Source organism: Triturus cristatus, chromosome 6 (assembly GCF_964204655.1).
Source record: "Triturus cristatus chromosome 6, aTriCri1.1, whole genome shotgun sequence".
In the NCBI taxonomy this organism is placed as follows: Eukaryota; Metazoa; Chordata; class Amphibia; order Caudata; family Salamandridae; genus Triturus; species Triturus cristatus.
The window spans coordinates 341216129-341243651 of NC_140589.1; the positions used below are offsets into that span (position 1 = coordinate 341216129).

Sequence of the window (27523 nt, forward strand, 5' to 3'; positions counted from 1 at the left end):
AAGGCCTCTACAAAATCAAAACACAATTGTGTTGAAACACTAGAGTCGACAAGCATTTGCTACAAGCCAACTTTTTCTCGTGCGCTTCATGGTCAGAGCAGCAGCGGCTCCGCCGCAATGGCGGAGGGGCGTCGCTCCACTGTCTGGCTCAGAGCCGGCAAATGAAAAATAAAACAATATAATTGTTTTATTTTTCATTTGCCGGCTCTGAGCCAGCTTGCGCAGGGAGGAGTGCTATGTGCACTCCCTAAGTGCGCATATGTATTTGGTTGGCCACCTCAGGTCGACCAAAACACACGTGTGCACTTTGGTTTCTCCAGCCCGGCTGCATTGAACAGCCGGGCTGGAGAAACCCCCAGAGACTCCCTGGTCTGAGCAGAGCGTCTTTCCAGCCCACTCAGACCAATCCCCGCGCTGCTCTCACATGAGAGCAACGCAGGGATTGCAGGGAGCCCGTGACGTAGCCCCAGTGCTTGCTGGGACCTGGAAGGATGAGGCCCAGCGCGACACGGGAGGCAGGCGGCAGCTCCAGGTGAGTGTCTCACTTTTATTTTTTATTTTTTTATTGACCCTCCCTGCATGCTCCCCCATGCATGCTCCACCTTCTGTGCTCCCGTGCACCCACTCCACCGACCCCACCACCTCTTTATGGTGGCGGCCGTCATTGGGGCAGAGTTTGGTAATGCAGGGCTTGACGGGCTTCCAAGTATATATCTCCTGTGCTGGACACTAGAGACAACACTCACTCATGCAAGAACACGCACTTGGACATAGAAGAACTGGTGCACTCAGACAGGGCACTCAGTACATGTGTTTTAGAAACGCTTACATTTGCTGCTGTCCACATTACTAAACCTTGATTCCCACCTGCTCTGCCTCAGCGTCACTTTCACCACCTTCCTCCTCAATCTGGCTCCAAACAAGTGCTGGCATACTTTGCTATACCAGGAACTGTACACTGAATGGACACTGTGTCAGTTACCACAGTGTTACTCGGGCCCCTCCCAAACTCCCTGCAGTTCTGAATTAATGCATATGGGCGCTGCTCAATTAGCACTTTGTAAGGGTAGATTAGCACTCGATTATTAGAGTGTTTCACGAAAACGGATCGACTCTTTGTCTGGCTGTGTTACGCTTCTTTCTGTACATACCCATTTCACTGGGCTTACATTGCTGCCCCATGAGTACCGGTAATCTCTTTGGACAAGGAAAAGTTCCGGTACACAGGCACAGAAAATGTAGAAGTGCCGATACTCAGTACCGCTGAGTACTGGCCCAATTAAAACAAGTCTGTTCCTTGAACCACTCCACACTTCCTGCTTCTTCTTCTCACTCTTGCAGGTTCTCACTTCACTCCTGTTTCCTTCCTTTGTTTTCTTCTCTTTCTCTCTCCCCTTCTTCCTCCCTTTTATGACTTCCTCTCTTGCTCTGGTCCAAAGCAGTGCTTGGAGTTTGCAAAAACAGTCACACACTGAGGGTCATATTTATGAAAAGTTTTGCATCGCTGTGTTAAAACAGCGATGCAACACTTTACACTACGTCCTCCTTTGAACACCATGGAAGCGCCGTATTTAGTGTACGTATCTGTCGGTGCAAAACTCACACATTGCTGGAATTGTGTCGTAAGCATGACACAACTCCAGCAATACATGGAGTAGACCTGTACCTATTGCACTGCGTCACCCTTACACCTGCTACTAGGCAGGCGTAAGGTTTTGACACAGTAGCATCCTAGAAGTGGCATTGTGAAACCTGATAGATTTCACTGCGCCACATCTACGAGGCTTTCTTGCGGGGGAACGCCCATCCTGCATACATTGTATCTGATGCAGGTATAATGTATTACATACAATGGGGGACCCAATCGACCCTGACAGCTTGGGCAATGTAATATGAACAGGTAGATGTGCCTACAAGGGATTTGTTTATATAATTAATTTGGACTGATTCTTGCTTTTTACTTAACTCAAACTCTTATATATTGCTTGCAAATAAATTTCTTTATGAATAGTTTAAATTGTTCATGCACAAACAACTCATATACAATTTTAGTTTTCTAATGAAATATGAAAACATCAGATTATATTCGGGCAAATTCTGATATAATCTGATGTTTTCATATTTCATTAGAAAACTAAAATTGTATATGGGTTGTTTGTGCATGAACAATTTAAACTATTCATAAAGAAATTATTTTGCAAGCAATATATAAGAGCTTGCTTTAAGTAAAAAGCAAGAATCAGTCCAAATTAATTATATAAACAAATTCCTAGTAGGCAGGTATAATGTGGCGCAGGGGTTCACAAAGTGACGCATCTGCCTGATGCGTCACTTTGTAAATATGGCTCAAAGTGGCGCATTATTTACACCGCCGCTGCGTCACGAAAAGTGATGCAACGGCGATGCAAAAGTGTAGCAAGGGCCTCAAAAATAAGCCCTAGAGTACCTGCACTTCCTTCATTTTAAAAGTGCGAGCACCCACCTGCACTTCTCAGCAGAGGTTCAACACATTTAATATGAGAGCATCAGTACTTATCTATGTAGGAAACAGGTACTCTCGGAGAGTGAGTACCTACACTTCTATATGTCCATTTTAAACCCCGGGGCAAAGTCTGATGATGTAAAATCCGGTTTGTTATCCTGAATAGCTGGTCCCCACCGCCCGGACCCACCAGAGAGATGGCCTTTCACGAAGAAGTCTGGCAATAAAAAATAAAGTCATAAATGGAAAGAGTATGGTAAGAAAAATACCCCAAATAAAGGCCTCTGACTCTCACCCTGGGCTCTGCAGTGGTTCCTTCTGCTGACATAAAGAGACGTGGAGGCCCATTTTCCCTGGGGCCTCCTCTGCCAACATTTGATTTTGAAAGTTTGATATATATGTTTCACTCTGCTAGGATATCCCATCCCGTACAACAAGCTTCAGCCAGGCAGCTGCTACCGTGTATTTTCCTGCAGCCTTTGCGAGAGGGCTTCAGAAGTGGATGGGGGCCCTCTCCAGAGTGAGAGTACTTGAGGGGGCCCCCCCGAACCGCGGGGGCTGCGGGGGCCTGTGTTATGCCCCTGACCACAGGCTTACTATCTGAGCAATATTTCAGTCCTACAAGGGCTAGTACCCTCTGACTGCATAAAAGGAAGTATCACACCTCTGATAACAAACATAAAACCCAAAAAGGGCTGTCCCAGCCAACTTCCTGCCTATTTTCTACTTACCATTCTCAGCACAAGTCCTTGGAAAAACTGATTGCCAAGCAATTATAATCATTTCTGGACATTAACATACTGTCTGTCCACTTTACAGCTTGGCTGCTGCCCTGGACTGACACCAAAAGTGCACTGATTGGGTTCTGGATGATGCCCTCAGCTTTGCATATGAAGGTGCTGTTAGACCGCACAGTGGCCTTTGATAACGTTGACCTGCCATCCTTCTAAACAGACTCACACTGGTTGTACAGGTTGATAACCTCACACTCATCTGGTTCTACTTTTCTCATTCAAACCAATCACAAAAGGTTTCAGTGGGCCATTTCCTTCATAAGATGTGGTACTCTTATTTGGTGTCCGCATGGCTCTCCTTCACAAATCCTTTTCAATATATACAGTTCTCCTCTGTTATCAATTTTCAGTAACTCAAGTGGGGTTCTAATCATACGCAGGTGACACTCAAGTATAGATTACGTTCTTCAGTAAGACTATCCATGTGGCTGACCTACAGAATATACTTCAAGTGTGGCAAAATGGATAGGTGAAAATCACCTCCAAATTAACAATGGCAAACTGATCTTATATTTTTGGAGGGAGATGAAAAAGCCAATTTAGCATCTCCTCCCATTCCAACTGTCTTGGGTCAATCTCTTACTTCTGCCCCAAAGATTAAAAACTTGTGGATTATCTTTGGTGCAGAGATGACACAACACCCAAATTTGCAATGTGGTTAATGGCTGTTTCCACTAACGTAACAAATGTACATTAATCTTGACCCTACTATTCCAGGCCCTCAACGGTTCACGCTTGGGACTCCATTGTTAACATCAAATGTGCACTCAAATTTAATTTGTCCAGTTAATGCATTATATATTAGTCTTTTAGTTCCTAGCGCCAAGACGCTTAGGTGTATATGTGCTTAATAAACAATAAGAAGGCGAAAAAGCATGTTACACACTTTCTGCACTCCCTGCACTGGCTGTCAGATTGAGAAATAATTTACTTCAAACTAGCCTCTTAAATGCAGGCACAACCTCGCCTCTTCACCTGCATCTCCCTGTAAGCTCCAAACAGGACCTTAAACAGTAAGGCACAGAACCCCTTTACATTGTCTGGTCCACTCAAATCCAAAGGAGGTTGAGCCTTTTCTGTCTAAGGCCCTCTGCTTTGGAATGCCCCAGAACTACTAAGACTGGCTACCAGATACCCTTGATTTCGTACAGCCCTAGCGACACACCTCTTCTAGATGGTACGATGAATGGCGCCAAGAGAGACTTCCGGGTAGTGTGTGCTTTACAAGTGTAATCACTCAAACTGCTAAGTTGGTACAGTGGGCTACAGCACACTGCATAAAACTGCTTGTAACTTAGAGGATCCAAATAGCTCATGGAAGCAACACCCCAGGTCACTAACACTAGCAGAACATGATCATGGGAGCCGGGCTGCCCTGAAACATAGCCCGCCCAGACATTTGCTGGGGTTCCAAGGAAACCGTTTCATCTGTCTTGATGACTCTATTGCCATGGTGTCTCTTTTTCAAAACATGTCAAAGTGGTCAGCATGTTGAAGACTTCTGCGATGCCTGTATTCTAGATGTCTTGGGATCTCAAAAAGAACAGAAAATACATTTCTACTCTTGTGAGCTGATTTTTGGAAAGATATGCACAGTTACACTGGGAAAAACCCACAGCTTAAGGAGTGGTTGAAAGCCTCTACCTTGTTGTAGACTAAGGCAAAATCATTACTTTTAATAACGTGATCCAATGTGAGCTCAAGTCTACTTATGGCAATTAGGGTCTCAGAGCTGAAAGAAAATCTCCCAAATAACATTTAGGAGAATAGCGTGAGATCGGCCATGGATCAACTACTTTCTATGTTCCTGCATGTTATGTTTGCACGTTAATTATTGCCTTCCATTTCACTGTAATCTTTCTAAGTAGAGTATTTTGGCTTTACAATACTCCCTAAAAGCATCGATTTAGCAGAATCGTGATTATCAGATTAAAAGAACAGTCTATTCAAAACAGAGATGTCTTTACAAATCTGTTGATCAGTCTATGGGAAAAGCCATGCCAAATATAACCCAAAAATGTATGTTTGCGATTTTTAAATAAGTCTTATTAAAACTTTGGAATGTTGGGAGCTCCATTGAAGACACTGGATTGTCTTGGGGCAAACATTTCAATGCTTGTTTTGTGTTTCTTTCTGTTTGTTTTAGATTGTAGTGAGTGGAATGATCTAACCGCATTATTGCTTCTGCCTGGTGCCAACTTGGTTGTTTCGGGCCTAAAACTCGGTTCGGGTTTTGTCACAACCATTCTAACATTTGGCAGCTGTTTATAATGCTATAATATTCCAGTTAGCGGTAGACAATAGGTCTACACGTTTTACTGTGTAAGCAACACAATTATGACAGCACGCAGAAGAGTCGAAATGGATTTGTAGTCAAATTATTTGTGACCTGTATTTGTAAAGAATTTAAAAAAGATTTTCCTATGTATGATAACTTAATGATACCCTGCCTTCTCATTAACGGTAGTGTCTAGAAATGAGTGTTATTAAATGACATTTTTAACGAGACCCTAAAGATGATGGATGGACAACAGAGAGGCTTGAGAAATGATTCTGATCGAGATCTCTCCTGCATTTGACACAGTTGATGACCCAATGCTTGTTAACATCTTGGAAAAAAGTATGAGCATTCTCTACTGGAATTCTCTCACATGGTTACAATGGAGTCCCTACTGAATCAACCCCCTACCAACTACTAAACTTGTAAAAGTAGTCTCTTGAAGATTTGACGAGAAACCTGAACAGTAGTATACACTCAAAAGTGATTAATGCAAAACAGTTTCTAGAACTTACTATGGTAGAAGACACTACTCACCTGTTCGACTGCCTCAGCCAAATTCAGAACTACATACAGTAGCGTAATTCTCTTATTTCTTGGTCTTTCTTCATTTCCTTTTAGAATGCCCCATGTAGGAAAGTAGGATCTGCTTTTATGGTTATGCCCACTTTTTGCCTAGTGGTATGCTGTTTCTGACTAGTCTGAATCTTGCTAACCAGGACCCCAGTCTCTCTGCTTTCTCCCCTAAATTGTTATGGTAAGTACTTAGGTACATCACAGATTGGATACTAGGGTACTCTTATAAATCCCTAGTATATGGTACAAAGGTACCCAGGGCATAGGTACCCCAGGTGTCCCACCATAGGCTGAAGCATGTATTATGCCCCCTATGGGAGACCATTCAAACTGTCACTACAGGCCTGCCATTGCAGCCTGTGTAAGCTGGTTCTAACACCAATTACGATAGATATATGTTCCCTATATAGGGTCACTGCACTTAAACCCTATAAGTCACCCCTACTGCAGGCCTTTCCAATCCTGAAGGCAGGGTGCTCGGTTCTAAGTGTGAGAGTGCCCCTGCATGAGCAGGACACCCCTACAGCCTTCGGAGTTCTTTCTTCCGGGTTGTAAGTGAGACAGCCATATAACATATAGAGGGGCATCGCGTCATTACCCAATGACCATCTCGAAACTGGCTGCAACGAATCCTATCATGTTTGGTATCAAACATGTTGGAATCATACCCCTACACCGTAAACAGTGTGGTAGGTTTGATTCCAAGCACTGTGAAGGCCCTCCGTTAGGCCCTCAGTGCTCCTGGTACTCGTCTTCTAGACCCGCACAACACTAAGGATAATGGGGCGAACCGAATAAATCCTTGGAGGAAGAACAGACGCACGTTGTTCTGAAGCACTCAACTTTATTTCTTGGCTGCTTTTACAAAGTGAAGGCTGTAGCCCAGGTCTCCAACCGGCTGCTGGATGTTGTGTGTTGCTGTGGCATCGCCCACGTTTAAGACTCCAACCTGATGGTGGAGAAATTCAGCTTTTCCAATTAGGAAGAATTCGCACTAATGATGCATTGCAACTGAACCAAACTATTTGAATTCACATTTTGGAGACCAATATTGGATCCCCACTACATCTTGGCTTTTTGGCTGTCCACCCCTTCCTTCATAGTCCTGAGGTAGACCCGCAGTGACGCTTACCATTCCGCGCCGTGTCCAGTTTCGAAACGTCGACACTTTCCAATCACACATGTCTGCCCAGTTCTCTTGACCAATAGTCAATCAGCATTGTGTCTTGCATTACATGTGTTAAATAACGAGACAGGACAGAAATTCAACAATTCTTTTTATTTATGTCACATATGTATATTTTGAATATAGTGTACTGCTCAAGGAGGGGAAGGCAGAACAATAAGTATCTTGTCACAGGGAGATGTGACCACCTCCCAGACAGGGTTTAGTATATTGGGGCCTGGTGGGAGCGCTTGCCAGCGCCACTCAGTCTGCTTAATAGGCACATTTGGTGCCCTCCTTGCATAGTCCAGTTCAAACCAGCCCAAGGAGCATTGGCTCCCGCTCTGGTGCGAAACTGGACAAAGGACCCTGCCCAACCCCTTCCCTGGGAGGTAACCCTGAATCGTCCCAACCTTTTCCTTAGGGTAATTAAGGGCATACCTGAGGGTGGGTCCCTAGATTCGTCGTGGAACACGATTCAATTCAGACACCACTTCAACTTCGATCATCGGGGCACACTGGACTTCACTGGACTTTGCTCTGGGCATCAAGGCTGCAACCGGGAAGATTCCTGTTGCTCTTGATCTCTCTGCCCTGCTCATCTGCTGCAACATTCGTGCCTGTGCTCCACACGGGAAACCTTCCAATGCCTGTGGGCATACAAGACACCGAAGGAATCTCCCTTGAAGTGAAGGAGTCACTTCCCTGCATCTGCAAGCACTGCAACTAAGCTGACTGGTCTGCTGATCCTGGGCTCCCACGGACTCTGAAAGGCTCAGCAACGCAGATGATGGTTCTTCATATCCCTTGAGGCCTGCCCTGTCCTCTCACCAAGTTTGAGGCCAGTATCCCTCGTCGGAGTCACAGGAACCGAACCCCTGTGCACTGCGTTGACTTGCTGTTGCAAAGGCTTGTTGGCTTCCTCCTATCAAGATCTTCGGGCTCTAAGTAGCCACAACCTCAGCATCTCCAGTGACCAGAACCTTTGACTACACTGCATTGCTTGCACTGTGGGCCTGCTTCTTTGGTGAGCTGCTCGTGCCTCCAGCCTGTGGGTCTTGTTGAGGGTCACCTTTGAATTCTTTTGGGCTTCCCTGATTGCTCGGATCTGCCCTGACTCCCCTACTTGTGGTGAGTTCCCTGGACCTTGCTGGTCCGACACTGCACCTTCTTCGCTTTCTACGTTGCTTGCAGTTACCAAGGCTTGTTGATGCTCCTGACGGACGTCGACCCCCTCAACTCTCAACATCTGACGTGGGACAGCTCGTGAATGGCTCCTGGTCTTCCACAGCGTCACCTGGTCCTCACAGCTGCAGCTCCAAGGGCACTGTCATCTTTCCTGCAACACCCGACACAGGTGGGCACTCGTCTTCCGTGCTCCCTGGTAACTCCCGAGTGACCTAGACTCTGTCCCCTATGCTTGCAGGTACTCTTCCCCTTGAATCCACCTTTGAGTTTCACCGGACACTTTCATCTTCTCCAGCAGCTGCATCTTCCTGAAGTCTCCCATTGAGTTTGACGACGATTTCCGACGCCAATTCACACCTATGCACCCAATTCCCCGGTGCAGGTAACCTGGTTCCAAGGGTATCTACAGGTGGGGTGGCTCTCCAACCTCTTGTCTTCCATGGGGTTTCCTCAGGGTCCCCTGGGAAGGGTCGTCTTTCTTTAAAATTTCAAACGCGACTTGCGCGTTAATTTGTATGGAGAACATGCTCGTATTCTTACACTGCACCCAACCTCTGTGGGGCTCGTAGATACTCACCTTTGGTGGTGTCCCTGGGTACCCAGCACTTCTACGTCCTCTGAGTATTGTCTTGACTCAAGTCGTGGTTCTCGTACCAATATTTTAGTATATGGTTTGGTCTCCCCCTGGGGACCACTGTGTATTCTGTGCTACTTACCTGTTTCTATTGCAAAGTATTGTGTGCATGGTGTATACCTCCAGCTAGGAGATATCTGTATGTGTTAGTGAATGCCCTTATAATAAATATATATTTTTTTAAATTCACTGTGTGGTTCTATTTCCCTTAATCTAATGGTAAAAGAAGCTGCTTTACACTCCTTCTGGACTAAGCCTGAAGGCTGCTCTCCACAGCTACTACTTAGCACTTATGCATGGAATAAGTGGAGCATTGCCACAAAGAGCAGAAAAAAGACTGGTAATGTGGCCTAATCTTTGAGAACTTTGAATGCCACAAAGAGGAGGTATGCTGTTATTGAAAATCCTTGTGTATCGGCCATAGAACATTTCAGAAATTATGTCATAGTTAGTCATGTTGTACTTTGCACTGGTCAAACATCTCTGGTAGGGATATTGTCCCCAGGAGGGGACGGAATTCCACGGCACATAGTGCTACGTTCACATATAACCTACAAGTGTATAGTTTCCCCTTAGAATACATACCAGGTAAAATCAATGTGCTTGTTCAGGCTCACTCAGATCAGACTCAGAAGTTCACTTCTTGGTGCAAGTTCTCTTTCAGATGCAGGTCTCAGGTTCCTTCTTTTCTGTCTCACAGGCCACGTTTCATCTGCGACATCTATCTTCCTTGACTGCACACGACCAGTTTCCTCACCACTCTTCTGTTGAGTCAGACTCTATACCACCCGCAATGTTACAGTCTTCCTCAGAGTCCATTTCAAGGTCTTGTGTAGTTTGACCCTCCTCAGTCTGATCTGGTGGGTATCCAATTCCTTCAGGAACCTCCACTGCTTGGCTTGCCTTCTCCGGTGTCCCCCTCGGTCACGGATGGAAATACTTCTGGGGTAGGAGCTGTTTCATCGGAGGAATGTGTGACTCATCGGGTTTGGGAAACGTGGACCCAGTTCGGCAGTCCTCCACACTTCACAGCAGTGCTCGTCACCAGTATCACCTGAGATGGTCCACGCCACTGAGAATCAAGACAGTTTTTCTCACATGCTTTTGGAAAAGCACAAAATCATCTGGGTTCAGGTCATGGCAGAGGTCTTTCGGAGTATGTGCAGTTTCTGCTTCAACCTAATGATACACAGACTGAGCCACATCAGCCAATCCTTTACAGTAGTCAAGGATCAAGTCATCTGTGTTATTAATCAATCTAGTGGTAGGCGCAGCAGGCTAACACATCGCTCTTCCCATCAAGATTTAATGTGGCAATGGGGGGCGTGGCGAGCAGCCAAGATGGAAACGCTCTGTGAACGAGCTCCGCAACCGATCCCCCGATTATCCTTACTGTCATTATATAAACAGATCTACTGATGGGGATAGCGTAGCTGAGCACCCCTTGCTTGCAGCGGTGAGCTTCAGTGTTTTTGGAGCCCCAGTAAAGTCAAAATTACTGGGGCGCAGCCTTTCCCACGCTCAGCCATGTGAGTGGGCCGCCCTTACTGCATTCTCTGACCCCTCCGTCGGGTGGTGAGAGGAGAATTCGCTCTCTGGTGGATGAACAACCAGAGCGCTGGCGGAGAATCACTCCCCTTCTGAGCATCCGGGGTGCCTGTAAAGCTGCAAATGCCCCAACGCCTAAGATCACGCTGGCCTCGTGTGAGCCTGTGGGCCTGAGGTGCACGCCAGGCCCCTCGTGATAGGCAAAGTGCATCTGCAGCGGAGAGCAGCCGTTCGTGCTACGCTTCAGAGACTTTCTTCAGGAGGCACAGGGGCACAGGGGCCCTATCAGGCTGTCACCTCCCCGCCATAGCCAAGACACGGCCTTCCCCTTGCTCTGGTAAGAGACCGAGCTTGCACTCCTTGCAATCTCGGACCCTTGCGTCGGGCGGTGTGGGAGAAACACGCTCCTGGGTGAAACAGCAACCAGAGCAGCGGTGGGGCATCGCGTTCCTTCTGGACGGCGAGGGTACCTGTGACACAACAAGTGCCCCAGCGCCTACAAATACGTTGGCTCCATGTGAGGGCGTGCCAGCTCCCTGCTCTGCGAGACGGGCCTTTGGTGCATGAGTGCGGGCCCACAACACAACCAAGAAGATGGCGGCAGAGCGGATGTCCCTCACTCCTGCTGCCTGATCAGATCATCCCCTCGTGAGTGCTGAGCCACAGGACGGCAACACCAGGTGGGACAAACCTGCATAGCGTTATTGGGACAGTCGGCCTTAAGGGGGGGCACAAGGATTGGTCAGGCCCAGGCCCCGCACGACAGGTGGAGTAAATCTGCAGCAGAGGGCAGTTCTTCACCCAAAGAAACAGAGGTTCTGTGAGAGGGAGGGGGCGGGCTGTATCGGGCCGATGTTGGCTGCACACCACCCAGCAGAGATCCACGCATGCAGGTTGTGGGAAGCCAAACAAGCACTGGTGCAGCAGTAATTTGAAGAGGAGGGACTCGGGGGCCTTTCAGGTCCAGGCTCACACGGCATATGTAACAAAGCACGGTGGAACACGACAGGACTGAGCTAAAGGACCACCGCTTGCACTGACGATCAGTTCCATTTTGTGGGTGGGACTCAGGCAGTCTCCTCTCCCAGCATTCACAATCACCACAACAGCGAATACTTAGCGGAGGGGAGTTCCAGGAGCAGGATCAGGCCTAGGCCCCCTCCATAGACATCTGGGTATGAATGGTCACACCCCAGGGAAACCTGTTCCGCCACTCCCCTCTTTAAGGAGGTCAGGACTAGATCTTTTTACTCCCTTGAATGGGACTATCTTTTTGCAGTGTTGCCCAGGTTTGGTTTGGGCTCTTTCTTTATTAGCATGGTTAAATTGCTGCATAAGAACCCAACAGTTCATGTTAAAACAGGTCCCTACATATCAACCCCATCAACATGGGCCGCGGGATCTCTCAAGGCTGCCCATTATCACCCCTCCTCCTCTCCTTAGCTGTAGAACCGTTGGCTACATACATACACTCACGGGTAGACATGGGCATTCCCCTGGGAGATGGCAGACATATCATTTAATGATATGATGACTACATCATGCTCCATGTGAGAGACCTCCACTCCCCCCTCTTAGATTTAGCGCTCACATCATTTGCCTAAGCAGCAGGATCGCAGGTCAATGCGGCAAAGTCCATCCTCTTCCCCTTCTTCTCAGACACCCGTGACCCTAGGTATTCACTGAACAGTGTTCAGGTGCTATGGTGCATTGATACTTTTTGCTACTTTGGGGTCCGCATATATCAGAGTAAGACTGACCTCTTCGATGGCAACATCGTCAGAACCACCACCGCTATTCAGTCGCAGATGGCCTTCTGGGGAACACTCCCGTTGTCCGTCTCTGGTAGAGTAGCTTTCACGAAGATGGTGACCCTTCCTCGCCTCCCCTACTATTTCTCTACGCTGCCCCTCTACATCTCTCCTTCCTTCTTTTGTAAACTTGAAAAGGTAATCAGGGACTTTGTCTGAGGGTCGTCTCGACATAGTGTGTCCATTAAGAAACTTTATCTGCCGGCGGGACAGGGTGGTCTCTCGTTACCCAACATTGAGCATTATTGCCTAGCTGCCCAATTTCTCTGGCTAGCCAGATGGCAAGCCTCCTGCCACCTACCTGATACTGCCACACAGAGCCCTCCCATAGCACACCACACATTGCTTCACATGGTACACCCCTGTGCAAAACCTCAGCGCCAGGATTCTTTTTTGCTCTCAATAGCCTACAGATGCTACCATAGAAGCCTCTTTCTCACTTGAGATATCCAGCCATGTGCCCCTACTATTCCCCTCCTTGGGACACCTAGGGGGCGGTCCCCTATCACTGCGGCCGAGTTGCATAGCTGGGATATGGCAGGAATCCATGAAGTAGGGGATCTGTATCAAGATGGCACCCTCATACCATGCACTGAGCTAATTTTGCAGGGAGGTCTCCACCCAGAGAATGTGGCGATAACCCAGTTCTCCTGTCAGGAATGCTGTGCAAACTAATTAAAACCAAAGGCAAAGCATCCGGCCATTTCAAAGATGTAGAAGCACACGCTTTAGCCAGTCTCGCTTTTAAGGTACAGTTGATCTGCTCCTCTAGACCAGATGCCTCCGGCCTATAGTTACAATACAGTCTTTGATCTACACTCAGGGTTGTATACAACAATTTCATAACTTCATTGTGGGAGTGCGTTCCTCTATCCAAGTCCAATGTAGTTGAAAATCCGAATCTAGGAATGAGCTCCCTCAGCAATAACTTTGCTACTGTGAGACTATCACTCCTTCTAGTTGGATAAGCTTCCACCCATCTAGAAAAGATGCACACAACAACCAAGATGCATCTCAATCCATTACACACAGGCATCTCAATAAAGTCCATTTGGATCCAATTGAAGGGACCCCCTGGTCTTTTTACCAGCATTCCCCTGTTGGCTCATGACACACCGATGACACACTGCTTCTGCAATCACGCGAAACCTCGTATTGAACCAAGTCTGCTTGAACAATCTCACCATTGCATCCCTTCCTATATGAGCTGCTCCATGAATTTGTCTTGCCATTGGGTTCAACAAACAATCAGGCAACAATGACCTGCTATCAGCTGCAACCATATGTCTTCTTTCCGTTTTTCACAACATGCCCTGATCCAACGCCCTTGTTCTTGGTCTGTGGTTTCCATTTGCAAATGCCTAACTTCATCCAATGTGTCTAGAACAGCTAGCATCATGCTGAGTTCGGTCTTCTCTGTACTCTCGCCAACATATTCCCCACTGAAAATACATGCATGTGTAGCACAAAAGCAAGCAACTTCGTCCGCATATCGGTTCCCTGTTGTAACAAGGTAATCTCCTCTTCCATGGGCTGCGCACTTGACGACAGTTCCCTCCCTTGGTAATTGCAAGGCTTTCAGCAGTTATCTCACATATTCTCCATTTCTAATGGGGGAGCCTGATGACGTTAGGATCCCTCTCTGTGACTGTAGCTGACCGATGTCATGAACCACACCCAAACCGTACTGGCTATCGGTGTAGATGGTGACTCGTATCTTTTCAGAAACAAGACATGCACGGGTCAAAGCCATGATTTCGGACACTTGTGCAGAGTGTACTCCCTGTAAAGAAGCAGCTTCCACCACTCCAGAGATGGTACAGACAGCAAACGCTGCTCTCAAAATTAGATTCATTGTCCCATAGACATGAACCATTAACAAAGAGGACTTGATTGGGATCAGACAATGGTTCATCGACAATGTCAGGTCTTGGCTTGGTGCAAAGTTCAGGAACATCCAGACAGTCATGGTCTTCACAATCTTCCCCATCAGCATTTGGAACAGGTAACAAGGTAGCAGGATTTAACACTGAACAGCGCTTCAGGGTCACATTCTCAGCAGCGAGCAAAACCTGCTCATATCTTTTCAACCAGTTGTTTGTCAAATGCTGCATTTTGGTTCTCGTCATCAGGAGCTCAACTGAATGTGGTTCATATACAGTAAATGAACGACCCATCACAATGTTCTCACATTGTTCAATACTTACACCTGTTGCAGCAATGGATTTGATACATCCGGGCAATGCTGAAACTACAGGATCTAATGTAGCTGAGAAATAGGCTACTGGTCTATGGGCACCTCCATGTGTCTGGGTGAGTACAGAAAGAGCGCAAACTTCTCGCTCATGACAGAATAATGAGAACCACTCAGCCTCGCAAGTAATCAGAAACAGGATCATAGATGGATACAGTACTACAGGGCACATGGAATCACGTTATTGATCTTTCTAAGGTCCTGAACAATACAATATTTTCTGCTTGGTTTCTGCAATCCCATGATGGACGAATTCCACAGACTCCCCATGATCTCTTTTAGAATGCCCTGCGCAATCATGCCACTGTTTCTGGGGTCAGGTTGTACTGAGGTGTTCTTGGGAATTCTGCAATAGGTTTTACCTGTATGCGGACCGGCTCAACTCCTCGAACCAATCCAATCTCCTCTCCTGAGAAGTCCCATACCACTGGAGAGACTGTGTCTCTCAGATCCAGCGGAATGTCTTCTACTGTTAGCAAAGGCAACATGGCTATGTAATGGTTCTGATTTACCAACTTGAAATCAATGTCCTTGTCAATAGTCTGCAATTCGATTCCCTTCCGTATACGCCACAATTAAATTTGCACAACAGGTCACACCCTAGCAAACAGACTGGACTCGAATCCCACACCACAAACTGATGGTGATCCTGAAAGGCTCCAATTTTCACCGGCACCTCTTCTGTCAAGGGGTTTGTCATTCTTTTGTTAGAGACTCCGACCACTTGGATGAATTTTTCAGAGAGGGGCAGGTTTGGGACTACTGCAGATCTCACAGTAGAATGGGTAGCACCAGTTTCAATCAAGAATATAATGGGATGACCATCTATGTCTGCTTTCACGTATGGTCCACTCTCGTCTAACTCTAAGACTGTGCCAAGAGTACAGTATGGAGCCCACCTTTTGTCGCCACATAATGTGCCAGAGTATCCTTGGGTGGAGCCTCTATTCCCACTCGATTAACAACCCATGATTTCAATTGCCATTTGCTGTTCAAAATGTTATAAAGGAACAATTCTTCCAATCACAACTTTCCAATGACTACCAACCAATCCCATTGCGGCATTACATCAACTGACCTATTGCAGTGCGACACTCTCTGACGTCAACTTCACTGCTCACAACGGCTCACCCTCCTTTACAATTTCTCTGTACGCATTCACTCACACAAGAGTCCTAAAATTCGTAATTGTCTTCCATATAAAAGATCAATAGAATTCAATCATCCAAAAACATTCACACACGGTGACTCTCAACCTGCACTGGTCAACTGAATCAGTATAGCTCACCCCTGTGCACAAAGTCCCCTAAACTATTCCCATACATCCCATTCACACAAAGTTCCCTGTCTTAGGTGGAACTGCTGATGACGTCTCATAACAACTTCTCAGTTCTTCGGTCAAACAATCACAATCTCAATCTTGGTGTATTCTACACCTTTAATATATATCCTAGGATCTTAGGCCACTTTGGGACCTGAAACTCAAATCTCAATTCTTGAACCACATCTGGCCTGAAACCACATTTACTCGACTCTCATGCTAACTCTGCGAGACATCACACAATCAAACCATTCCTGGAATCTACCACACACCCTATTATACTCACTCTTCAGCTTGCCGCTGATCTCGCCTCACTATCAAACTCCATCAGTCACCACCGTATTCCGTTGCCTTCTATTCTTGGTCTTTGGGCTCTAGTTCGAGGCTTTGGAGTTCTAGGTTTCATCTTTTCCAGACGAATTCAATTTCTCCCCTCATGTGCGAACCATCCTACACTGCTACTAACTGAAAGGGCCAGGCCCATATTTCTTGACCTTTTCTAGATTCACATACCTGGTGATATTTTTCGCAGTATGAAGGCGTAGAGGGGCCATGCTGTCACCAAACTGTGATCCATCTCGTGTATGAAATGAGAAGAATGTTGTCCTTCCACACACCCTGGTGCAACAGGCACACTATGTATGCTTGCAATGCTCAGCCTTCATGTAACAAGAGTATGTTTCCATTGTTATTAAGTGCTACCGTGCATTGACAGTACTATGAGTATATTACCTTTCATGTACATGTAACCTAAAAGTCAATAAAAACAGATTTAAACAAAACAAAAACAAAAATGAAGGCTTAGAGGGGAGAAAATGTGTTATTAAAGCGAATCTATTAACAATTTTCCCCGTGGACACATAGTAACCACAAACAACTTTGTAAGGTTAGTTTGATTTATTATAAAGCCCAAAAAATTGGACATAGAGACACCTCAATGTGAGAGTGTAGAAATACATCGGAATCAGCATAAAACCAAAATCTATTTATCCAATTGAGACGAAGTAGCATAAACGAAACAATTCAAGAAACAGAATGCAGAGGATCAAAAGCATGAGTCCAAGTTTCCCTGCATTGAGGGCTGATGAATGAAAAGCATTAATCTATCCCTACACTAACACTAAAGTGACAACCCTACTTAAGCATCCTCAGAAAGAAAGATAAAAGGTGTCAACATGTGGAGTCTTCCTAAGTAGTCTCTACATCGTCAATGGGTCATGTAGCATGATGCTACCGAGACAGACAGAGCTTGCTCTAAGATGCTCTCTCTCCAAAGCCAAAAGAAGTGGACTCTCTTTTCCGTTGTCACATTATGCAGGTAACTTTCCCAAGATTCATTGCGAATCACACCATCTGCTCTGGGTACAATACGATAGGTAGGGTTCCATGGGACAGCGATGTTCTTCCATTGCATCAATTTGTCCTTGGTTCCCAGGCCTTCTCCTGTGCAAAATCACAACGACCTTCCTTTATCAACTTAAGCAACACAATTGTAACTTCTTCTCTTCTTGCCTGCTTAGTAAAACAAAGACATTATTCTAGCTAACGAGAATGCTTCTTTCAACTCCAACACAAAGCGTGAAATAGAACAAACTCCACAGCACACATGAAATTCGACTTGTTCATTTTATATCCAGAGTTTCCAGGGAACTGCATTTCAGGCCAACAAGATTCAGCTAACATAAGAAAGCATCATGGAAACTTTATGAAACTGCATAGAAAAATAAGGCACCTTCGATTAATGCATTTATCTACATATAAATGACACGATTAAGAAACACATTTAGTGCAGGAATAACGGTCAGTCTCACAACACAAAGTCCTTATGTTAATGTTTTCTTCTAGTTACATCCACTTTCTACGTTACTACTCCCTGTTACTTTTCATTGGTCTAAGCACATCACATTTCATATTAATACATTTCAAAATTTTAACACTTCATGTTAATACAACAAATTACCATATGCGGGTGCGCTCCACACGTGTAATGATACTGAACCCCTACAACAAAATGTGGTTTCTGCTACATCATGACTTATTAATTATTGCTCTTGACAGTAAAGCAACACAGGTAGCCTCCAGGATGTTTTTTAATTTGTTCTTTGTGCATCAGATATTATTACAGGTCTATTTGCTGAAGACGTTTTGTGGGGCACTACAATGGGGTCTTAGGGCTTTTGGGGGGACATGGGAAACAGATGTTACATAGGATTGTTGGTTAGATTTTCAAGGAACATTCCCATGATCATTTTACCATGTTACTTGTGGATGTAAATGAGCAGGAGAATCAATTAGTGACTATAGATGGCAACGTAAATCACAACAGCTAGACTCCAATTAAAAATGTGGTGAGCCTTTAAAACACCCATCATTGGTTGATGTGGCTGATTTTAGGCTTTCTGATAATATACATTAATAGAAACTCACTGACAGTCAGTCAAACATCTTTATTCGGTTCAAAGGAACCATAATAGTGAGCAAGATAGATAATAAAAGCACAGTAAAATAAGTCACAGTGCAAAGGCGTAAGACAAAATTAAATATGTTTACAGAATTTCATTGCAATAAAATACCATTTGATTAAGACAAACCTGAGAAAACTAAAACCTCTAAATACTCCATGAAAGGTCACATAAAGTGTCCGTCAAGTTACCTGGGATGTCAGTCCGAAAAGAGTAAGGCAAAGGTATTAATCAGTTTTACTTGGGGCTCTATAAAACCGAAATGGCGAAAACCATGCCGCTTGAGCAAGACGTATTATATAATAGGCGGCACAAATAAAACCTGTAAATTAAATCAGTTGTAAACATATATAATGAGATAAAAAAGGGTCAATAATTAAAAAGCAGTGCAATGATACCTAATGTTAAGAAAGGTGCAGTTGTATTGAGCTAATTTTGTTTCTGAGAGTGTCTAATTTTCAAAGCCCCACGGATAAAACTGGCAATGGCAAAACAAGAAATTTTTGATTCTAGCCATAAAAGACGGCATAAACTTGCATTATAACTTCTGCTATTGAATGACAGCATGATGGGTCGTAGACAAGACCTTCTAGGTTGGAAATAAAACATGCAGAAAAACATAAAATGAACAAAAGATTATTTTGCGATGCCATCACAGGGACAAAGGGGTAAGCTATGAAACCATGAATCGTGTTGGAGGTAGCCTACCAAAAAGTGGACCATGCCTAATCTGAAACGGGTGAGGTAAAACCTATGTTTTATGATGGTGACCCAAAGGAGACAGCGTCCAACCCCCACCTCTTGCTTGAAACCAAAATAGCGCAAAAGTAAAGTTGAAGAGTGTTTGTTGTAAAATGTCAACTGGGATCTATGCTGAAATAGAATTGTTTTCATATCGCTTCCAGGAAGTTCATTTGGAGAGCGAAAGAAATAGGGAAGATCTAGTTTCAAACATATGACAACCAAGGACTGGCTTTAACTTTTTCTAATTTTAGGCAGCCCTTCAAAATTACTTTGGTGAAGGAACAAAAAGGGGAAGTCCAAACTTTAAACCACGAGAGCAAAGGGGCACCTAGGACTGCATCTTCAAGAAAGGAGAGGACCAGAGGGGTTATTATACCTGGCAGTGCTCCTGGGAGTGGCTAACAACCTACAAAGAAACGTATTCTCAATTGTTTGTAGGAGACCTGGAAAATGTAACCCCAGACTCCTGCTCCACAGGTTCCCAGTGGGATGCACTTCGCCTTGTACAAGATCATCAGCCCCTGGTTCAGTATATGACCTAATTTTTTTGAAAAATTGAACAGACCCTCAATTGCCCCCTTCATCTTACCTTCTTTTACTGTCAGTAGTTTCTCCTATTTTAAATTAGAGGAAAACAAGCTACCAAGATAATTAACATTTTGTACTCTGGTGATGGGAGTCCCAGCAACAGTATGTAGACGAGAAGGCGTCTTTTTGGGCCCACAAATCATGGAATGAGATTTGGTATGATTTGGATTGATTTTCAAATGTTATTCCTTCATAAAAATTTTAAAAATGTCCAATAAAAGCTATAGGCTGCTCGCAGTACGAGCTAAGAGGATCGCGCCGTCGGCATACAGAAGCACTGGGACGACACAGTACCTGACCCATTGGAAAGCATTACCTTTTAAAATTCATGTTTTCTCTAGGGCATTGATGTAAAAGAGAAAAAGAAAAGGAGCCAGAATACAGCCCTGTCTGATGCCTTTATTGGGGCTACAATCACAGCTGCCGTCAAAACGGACTTGTGCGTTTGTTCCTTTATGTAATCTGCCCAAAAGATCAAATAAAGCTGTGTGTGCACCGGCTTTACCCATCATTGACCAGAGCTTCTCACTGTCAACCTGATTGAAAGCACTGGACAAGTTCATAAAGACCACATGGATTGCCCAATCCTTGGCCTGGACGTATTTGCTAGTGATCATGAGGAGATTAAAAGATTGTTCAATTATGCCGACACCAGGACGGAAGCCGAATTGAGACTCCCCAAAACATTTGACGCTAGCACAGTCCTTAACAAGGTGGAGGAGTACCCTCCCATTGATTTTAGCTGAGGAGTCCAGGAGCGATATGGGCTTATAACAGATTGGTTAATTTCTATTGCCTGTTTAAAAAATTGGCATAATGATAGAATCCTTCCAGGAGGACGGGATTTGACCTAATATTACTGGACAAAAAACGTTTGTTAAAAGAGGCGCCCAGAATGCAGGGTTTTGTTAAAAGACATTGAAAGATACCCCATCTGGCCGTGGTGCTTTACCTGAGGACGACTTGGAGATGGCTAAAGTTGTCATATCAACAGTAATGTTGTTACTCAAAGCCAGCACTTTTGTTTGGCTTTGGATAAACTAGAATTACCAAAGATTTCTGAGAAATGGTGCAACCAGTTGGCAGCTGGATTATGACATTCAATCATGGGAGAGTTGGAATCACTAAAATAAGATCTATTGACAACCTCCCAGAAAGCTCTAGAATCGCGACACATGCCTGTCCTAGGAAGATAGTCCCATGCCTGGTCCCTCACTTCCTGTTTCCTGGCCGCGACAATTTTTTTATACGCGTTCCAACGAGAGTTAATTTGGGCAACATTGCGTGATGATTCCCTAAGTGCCTCCTTAAGTGACTTTAGAGCTGCTGTACACTCGGGGGGAAACCATTTAAAAGGACGACTCTCTTTGGGTTTATTCTGGATTGAAAATTGATTTACAGCTTGGTTGCAGAAAATCTCACAACTCTAGACCACATCAGCAGGATTAGCATCCTCTGCCAAGCAAACCATAATATCTTGGTAACTCTGGGAAATGAAGTTTTCACTTACACTCACTTACTCACCCTGCCGAAGGCTAAATGAAACATTAGAAAATGTGGAGCAGGCTTGAACTGAAAGTAACCAAGCTAGAAGGGGTTTAAAGCCTAGTTAACCTAAAATGGCTATTTTGAAGGTTAATTTGATATAGCCCCATCAGCTCAATACTAGTTTAAAGAAAATAATTCACCCATCATAAATTATTAAAGCTAGCTATATTCGTTGGTGACAGTGGTGGTGCATCACAAAATAGGGCAAGCGTACTCAGGTATCTTATTTTTGAATCACTAACAGAATATTGGAAACAGAAATATTGTGTGGACATAATATTGTGTTAAAAATATCCAGGACGAAACTATTGAGAAGGTATGTGCGAATAAGTAAGTATAGATGTCCTATTCTTAACTCCACATCTACGTACCTTGAAGATATATATATCATTAAGATGCATAGATGTGGATTTACATATTGTAAAACTTTGCTTACCTATAGAAACTTACTGACACAATATTTGTGTCTTCGATATCCTTAACACAATATTTCTGCTTCCGATATTTTTGTCTAAATACCTTGGGGCTTATTTACAAGCCCCTTGTGCCACTTTTGTGTCATTTTTTAAATGGGAAAAGTGAGGTACGGGTGGCGCAAGAGGCTTATAAATAAGCCCCCTTATTTTGGGCTCGAACATGAGTGAATGTGGCTCGAATAATACTTGTCTGTTTGCTCTTAATCAGCTTGAGCTGTAGTATGTTTGCATGTAACATATTTTTTGTGATTTACAAAGTGTTGTGGAAGTACTACCTGTAGATAGATATAAAGAAACAACAATAGCTCAACCGGTGTTATTGAGAGAATTATTTAGCAAGTATGTACATGACATTACAAGAGAAGGAAAAATTAGGGAGACTCATTACTGGTTTAAATGTGCTCAAGGCATCATATATTTGAAAAGATAAAGGACAAACAAGGTTGAAAAAGCAATTGGGAACAGTTGCACTAGCACTGTAAGCACTTATTGCAAGGGCAACCTGAAAACTTTGTGCACACAAGTGCTCGTGACACTCAAAGGTGAACGGCGCAGGTGACAAGTGGAAGAAACAGCGAGGGCGCAAAGTGAATAAGTGACTGATATGTACAATCACTTATGGTTCAACATACATTTTTCATGTAATTCAAACAATTTTGATTGAACCATAGAAAAAGAGGCACCGCAAATCGCGCTGGTGTGTCGGCGGCGTTTCGATCCTAATCAGTTGGGATCATCATCAGGACCAGGTTACCATTTGAAGGTGTTACACAGGAGAGGAAAGGGGAAAATGAGACAGGGGAAGGGAGGGGTGCGAGAACGTTAGAGGGGTGTGGGGGACACGGGGAACGCAGGCTAGAAGGCGGTACCTGAAGTAGGTACCCCCTCTTGTTTGTTGCTAACCTGTAGATAGATAGAAGCTGGTGCTTCCTTAAGCAAACAATAAGCGCACGCAACCCACTAACTGTACCTAGCCACTTTGACAGCAACCTCGAATGGAGTGAATGGCAGTGACCTTGTTCACCGATTGTGTGAAGCATGGCAGTTCAAGCAATGTAGTGGGAGCACATCCATCACGCTTTACAGGTGAGCTAAACATGGCTATTGTTACTCTGCCCTAACTGTAGACTGAGAGCCCGCCAAAACCCTGCTCTGAGGCGGCTTTCAGCTGCTGCAGAATTTCACAATGGCAATAAATAAACAGACACTCACTAAGGGCTCCAGCACATTATCTACATCCTTACAACCCTTAAACAAGCTGCCTGGAAAGCATTCGTTAGGTTGGAGACACTGAAACGCGTTGTGAAGAAGCTGTGCATTCCGACAAACCCCGGAAAATTAAGCAAGGCGAATAAGGCTTCTAGGAGGCCTCAGAGGGCTTTACATGTCTACACGAACTGCAAAAAAGAGGAAAGTGTTTGGAATAATATTTACAAAGGCGAGGCCAGTCTGAAAGTACAGGCGGTGTGTGCTCGCAAATGTGCGTCACAGCCTGCGACAGTCCTTCCCTGGATCACAGCTTGGTGCATGCATGCTGGAATGCAGCTGAGTCACACACTGTGAATGCGGACAAACCAGCAGGGGCAACTTTCTGTCAGTTTAGCAGACACAATGCCATGGCCACGAGATGCCAACACATACACCGCCTGCATGCAGAGAAAACATGGGACTCAAGAGGCATCTTGCAAGCTTAACCCCTCCAAAGCAGGGAGCCGAGCGCACGAGAGAAATTCAGAATCCAAGTGAATCAGCGCCATCTTCGTTTTGTCTTCTTTGACCACCTTCTCGGTATGAGCACAAGGGAATGGACAGAGAAGGAACTGTAAAGACGTCATACTCACACAACCTCAGTTAACTAGCAATGCAGTCAGTGCTAATTGCACAACTCCTGCTGCCCTCTTGACAAGACACGTGTAAGGGTGTGTGTGGATGTATGTTCTTTGGGGAAGATCAAGAGGAAATAGCAAAAAGGGAAGATGTTTGAAAGGGTACAGGGGGCAACTGTGTTCCTTTCTGGTATACATGGATCATGTCTCCGTCTGCCCCCACCCCCAGACTTGTGTTTTCCCGCCACCATACATTAACCCCAGCTGCATGGCTTATCTGTTTCAGATATTTTCTCTTCACCTTGGGAACAGATATCAACAAAAAGTTAAGATACGAACATGTTGACCTTTGTCTCCATAACGTCACGTTACTAGTCCAGTGCGTCCGTAACATCCGCCACTGCTCCTGCTGTGCCCCTGGTGCCATGCAAACTGGGCATTCATATCAGTGGGGTGACAAAGCCTCTTATGTCTACTTAACATAAACAAGTTAGTGTCACTGTACACTGTGAATACATGTACACCATAATGTTACTTAAGTAACATTATCATTTATTACATATATAATAAACGAATGTATGACGTTACAACGCGGACTTTACACTGCAATATTTTTACAACGCAGTCATTACAACGCTCGACTTGAGCTAGAGGCGCTGGACTTAGGAATAGTATGATTTACTTTTGCAACTCCAGCCTACGTAACTGTAGGGAAGGTGTCGGAATAGTAAATCATACTATTCCTTAGTGTATAGGGCCATCCAGCACAAGTCGTTGTAACGACTTGCGTTGTAATGGTCACGTAAACGTATTGCAGTGTAAAGACCACGTTGTAATGGATGTCTCCCATAATAAACATGTGGGTGTTTGATCATTTTTCATGTTTAAAGGGCCTCATTATGAGGTCCCTGTTATCTCCCTGGTAACTGTGTTCTCAGAGTTACCAATACCAAGTTTACCTGTAAGTGTGGGGGAAGGTACAGGGGTAGCAAGTGGTAGCAAGAGGGTATCTTAGAAATGAGGAAAGGGAAATCTGTAATTTCAGTCCCAATTCCTTCCACAACTGTTCATGTATCCCCAGCATTTCACCTGGAGACTGCACCGGCTTTGCACCATGGACATCAATCATAGCATCAAAAATTGTTTGTTTGTTAAGCGCGACTATTCACCCGTAAGGGTCCCACGGCGCTGGTGGTGGTGGGGGGGGGGTCGCAGGATGCAGTCCATTAAGGAGGGGGTCTGTTGAAGAGCCAGGTTTTGAGGTTTCTTGCGGAGATGGGGAGCGATGTTGTCTGTCTGAGGTGGAGCAGAAGGTCGTTCCAGGCTCTGGCCGTGCGGAAAGAGAAGGAGCGACCTCCCAATCTGGTCTTTCTGGTGCGGGGGACTATGGCGTAGGAGAGGTGGGCTGAATTGATTGTAGGGTCCTTTGGGGTGCGTGGAATTTGAGTCGGCTGTTCAGGTATGCTGGTCCTGTGTCGTGGAGGGCCTTGTGAGCGTGGGTTAGCATCTTGAAGGTGACTCTAGCTTCGATGGGGAGCCAGTGTAGTGTGCGCAGGTGCTGGGAGATGTGGCAGTGTCTTGGCAGGTTGAGGACCAGTCTTGCAGCGGCATTTTGGATGCTCTGTAGTTTGCGGGTGAGGTTTTTGTTTATTCCGGCATAGAGTGCGTTACCTGGTGACCAGAGCGTGAGTGACGGTCTTTCTGTGTTCGAGGGGGATCCATTTGAAGGTCTTACGTAGGAGGTGGAGGGTGTGGAAGCAGGAGGACGAGACGGAGTTGATCTGGCAGTCCATTTTGAGCTCTGAGTCCAGGATGATTCCCAGGATGCGTGTGTGGTCCGTGGAGGTGGGTGGGCTTCCGAGAGCGGGGGGCCACCAGGTGTCGTTCAAGGCATCGAGGTTTGGGCCCATGATGAGTACTTCCGTTTTGTTGGTGTTTAGTTGTAGGCAGCTATTTTTCATCCATTTGGCGATGGGTTCCATGCCTTCTCGAAAGTTGTGTCTGGCGGTGTTGGGTTCGTTGGATAGGGAGAGGATGAGTTAGGTGTCGTCTGCGTATGACACAATGTTTAAGTTTAATATGAATAGAAACGGCTCCTGCAAGGCAGTCATGATGCCGAGGACACAGGCTCCAACTTACGAAAATCATAGTAACCTGAACACTCAAAGGCTCAAATCATATTGAAATAAATACTAAGTAAAGCATCTCCTTCTAAAACTAAAGGCCTCATTATGATGCCGGTTGGACAAACCCTCCGACCACCATCCTCGCGAGTTCTATCTGACCACCGGGTCCCGGAAGCTTCCCCCTGCCGTATTACGATGCAACAGCTGCTACCACGGCGGTCGCATCTACAGCGGGTCACATTTCCCCAAATATGTTGCTGCAATTGCATATAAAACTCACATTAAATGTGAATTGCATACATATGCATGACGTGCGGGTTTGCCTTGTGCACCATATACTGCATTGCTGGAGTGTAGCAGAATGATCACAATCCAGTTAATGGGGATACATACTGCATAAGGACTTACCTGGATTCTAGTGCTCACAGGATCATAGTCATCGGGGTTCAGCAGCCCAGGTGTAAGGGGAACCTGGAGAAAGTGATCCACGGTGGAGACTACTGGAGAGAAGTGGATTTGAGTGAGCATGCCTTCAAAATCCTTAGTTTCCAGCGACTCGAGGCAACCGGTCAAACCGCCAAGGTTGGGTGTTTGGCAACCCTCAGGAAAATAGCGCTTGCAACGCTGCCATTACATCGCGTTCCTTTACAATGCTGTTGTTACAATGACCGTGGTGTTAGAATGCGATGCCTTTACATCGCAAGTCATTAGTTCGACTTGCTGTAGGGGGCACTCTAACCTAAGAAATAGTATAATTTACTATTCCAACACCTTCCCTACTGTTGCGCAGGCTGGAGTTGGAATTGTAAATTATACTATTCCTAAGTCCAGCGCGCCCCCTATAGCAAGTCGATCTAATGACTTGCATTGTAAAGGTATCGCGTTCTAACAACGCGGTCGTTGTAACGACCGCGTTGTAATAGAACGCGATGTGATAGCATGCGATGTAACATGCTATGTTCAACCTTCGTCATATTCCAGACGGCAGTCGGAGATCCAGGTACTGCCCTATGGATGCTGTTTTTCTCCGACTGCCGAGATGGCTATCGGAGTCGGCGGTCTTTCAGTGGTCGGTCAGACTACGGGATGCATGCATCGTAATCCGGCGGTTGGACGACTGCTTCCGACAAGACCGCTGCGGTCCAACTGCCTCCGACAAAACTGAAGAAGCCGGTCCGACCGGCATTGCAAGAAGGCCCTAAATTCTGATGCCACCTCTGCAAAACTCTGGAATTCCACCTTAAGGTGTTTATGATGTGCCAAAACCTTTAGGGTAACATTTTCCCCACCCGACAAGACTAAATGCTCTTTAAAGCTCTCATTTAATTCTTGTGAAGATACAGCATCTCTACACATCACCAGTGCATTCATGCAAACTATCACCCATTCAGTCTCAGAATTCTCTTTGGTAGGGTGGCCCCCTTATCCATGTCATTAAGGACACAATTTTCATCCCTGGACTTTTCACTTGTAAATTATTGGTATCAAGTGTGTTATTCTAAATACGTTAATGGAAGCAAAGCAAGACTTCAAAAGTCAGAATGCTTTAGGTTGCCACACACAAAAAAACAACACTGGAGCGAAGTGGTTACCCTAATCCTCGGTACCTTACATATTATGATTTAGCTTTCTCCACTTCATTCTCAATTAATATATAAATTGATGGTTCACAGTTTGTACACAGTATAAAGGACATACCATG

The 27523-nt window shown here is 45.2% G+C and overlaps 1 pseudogene; it reads right to left on the bottom strand.

The window, feature by feature from the left end:
• LOC146817152 (histone RNA hairpin-binding protein-like) overlaps positions 1-26349 on the bottom strand; it is a 43987-nt pseudogene extending 17638 nt beyond the window's left edge.
• Between the last annotated feature and the right edge of the window lie 1174 nt (positions 26350-27523).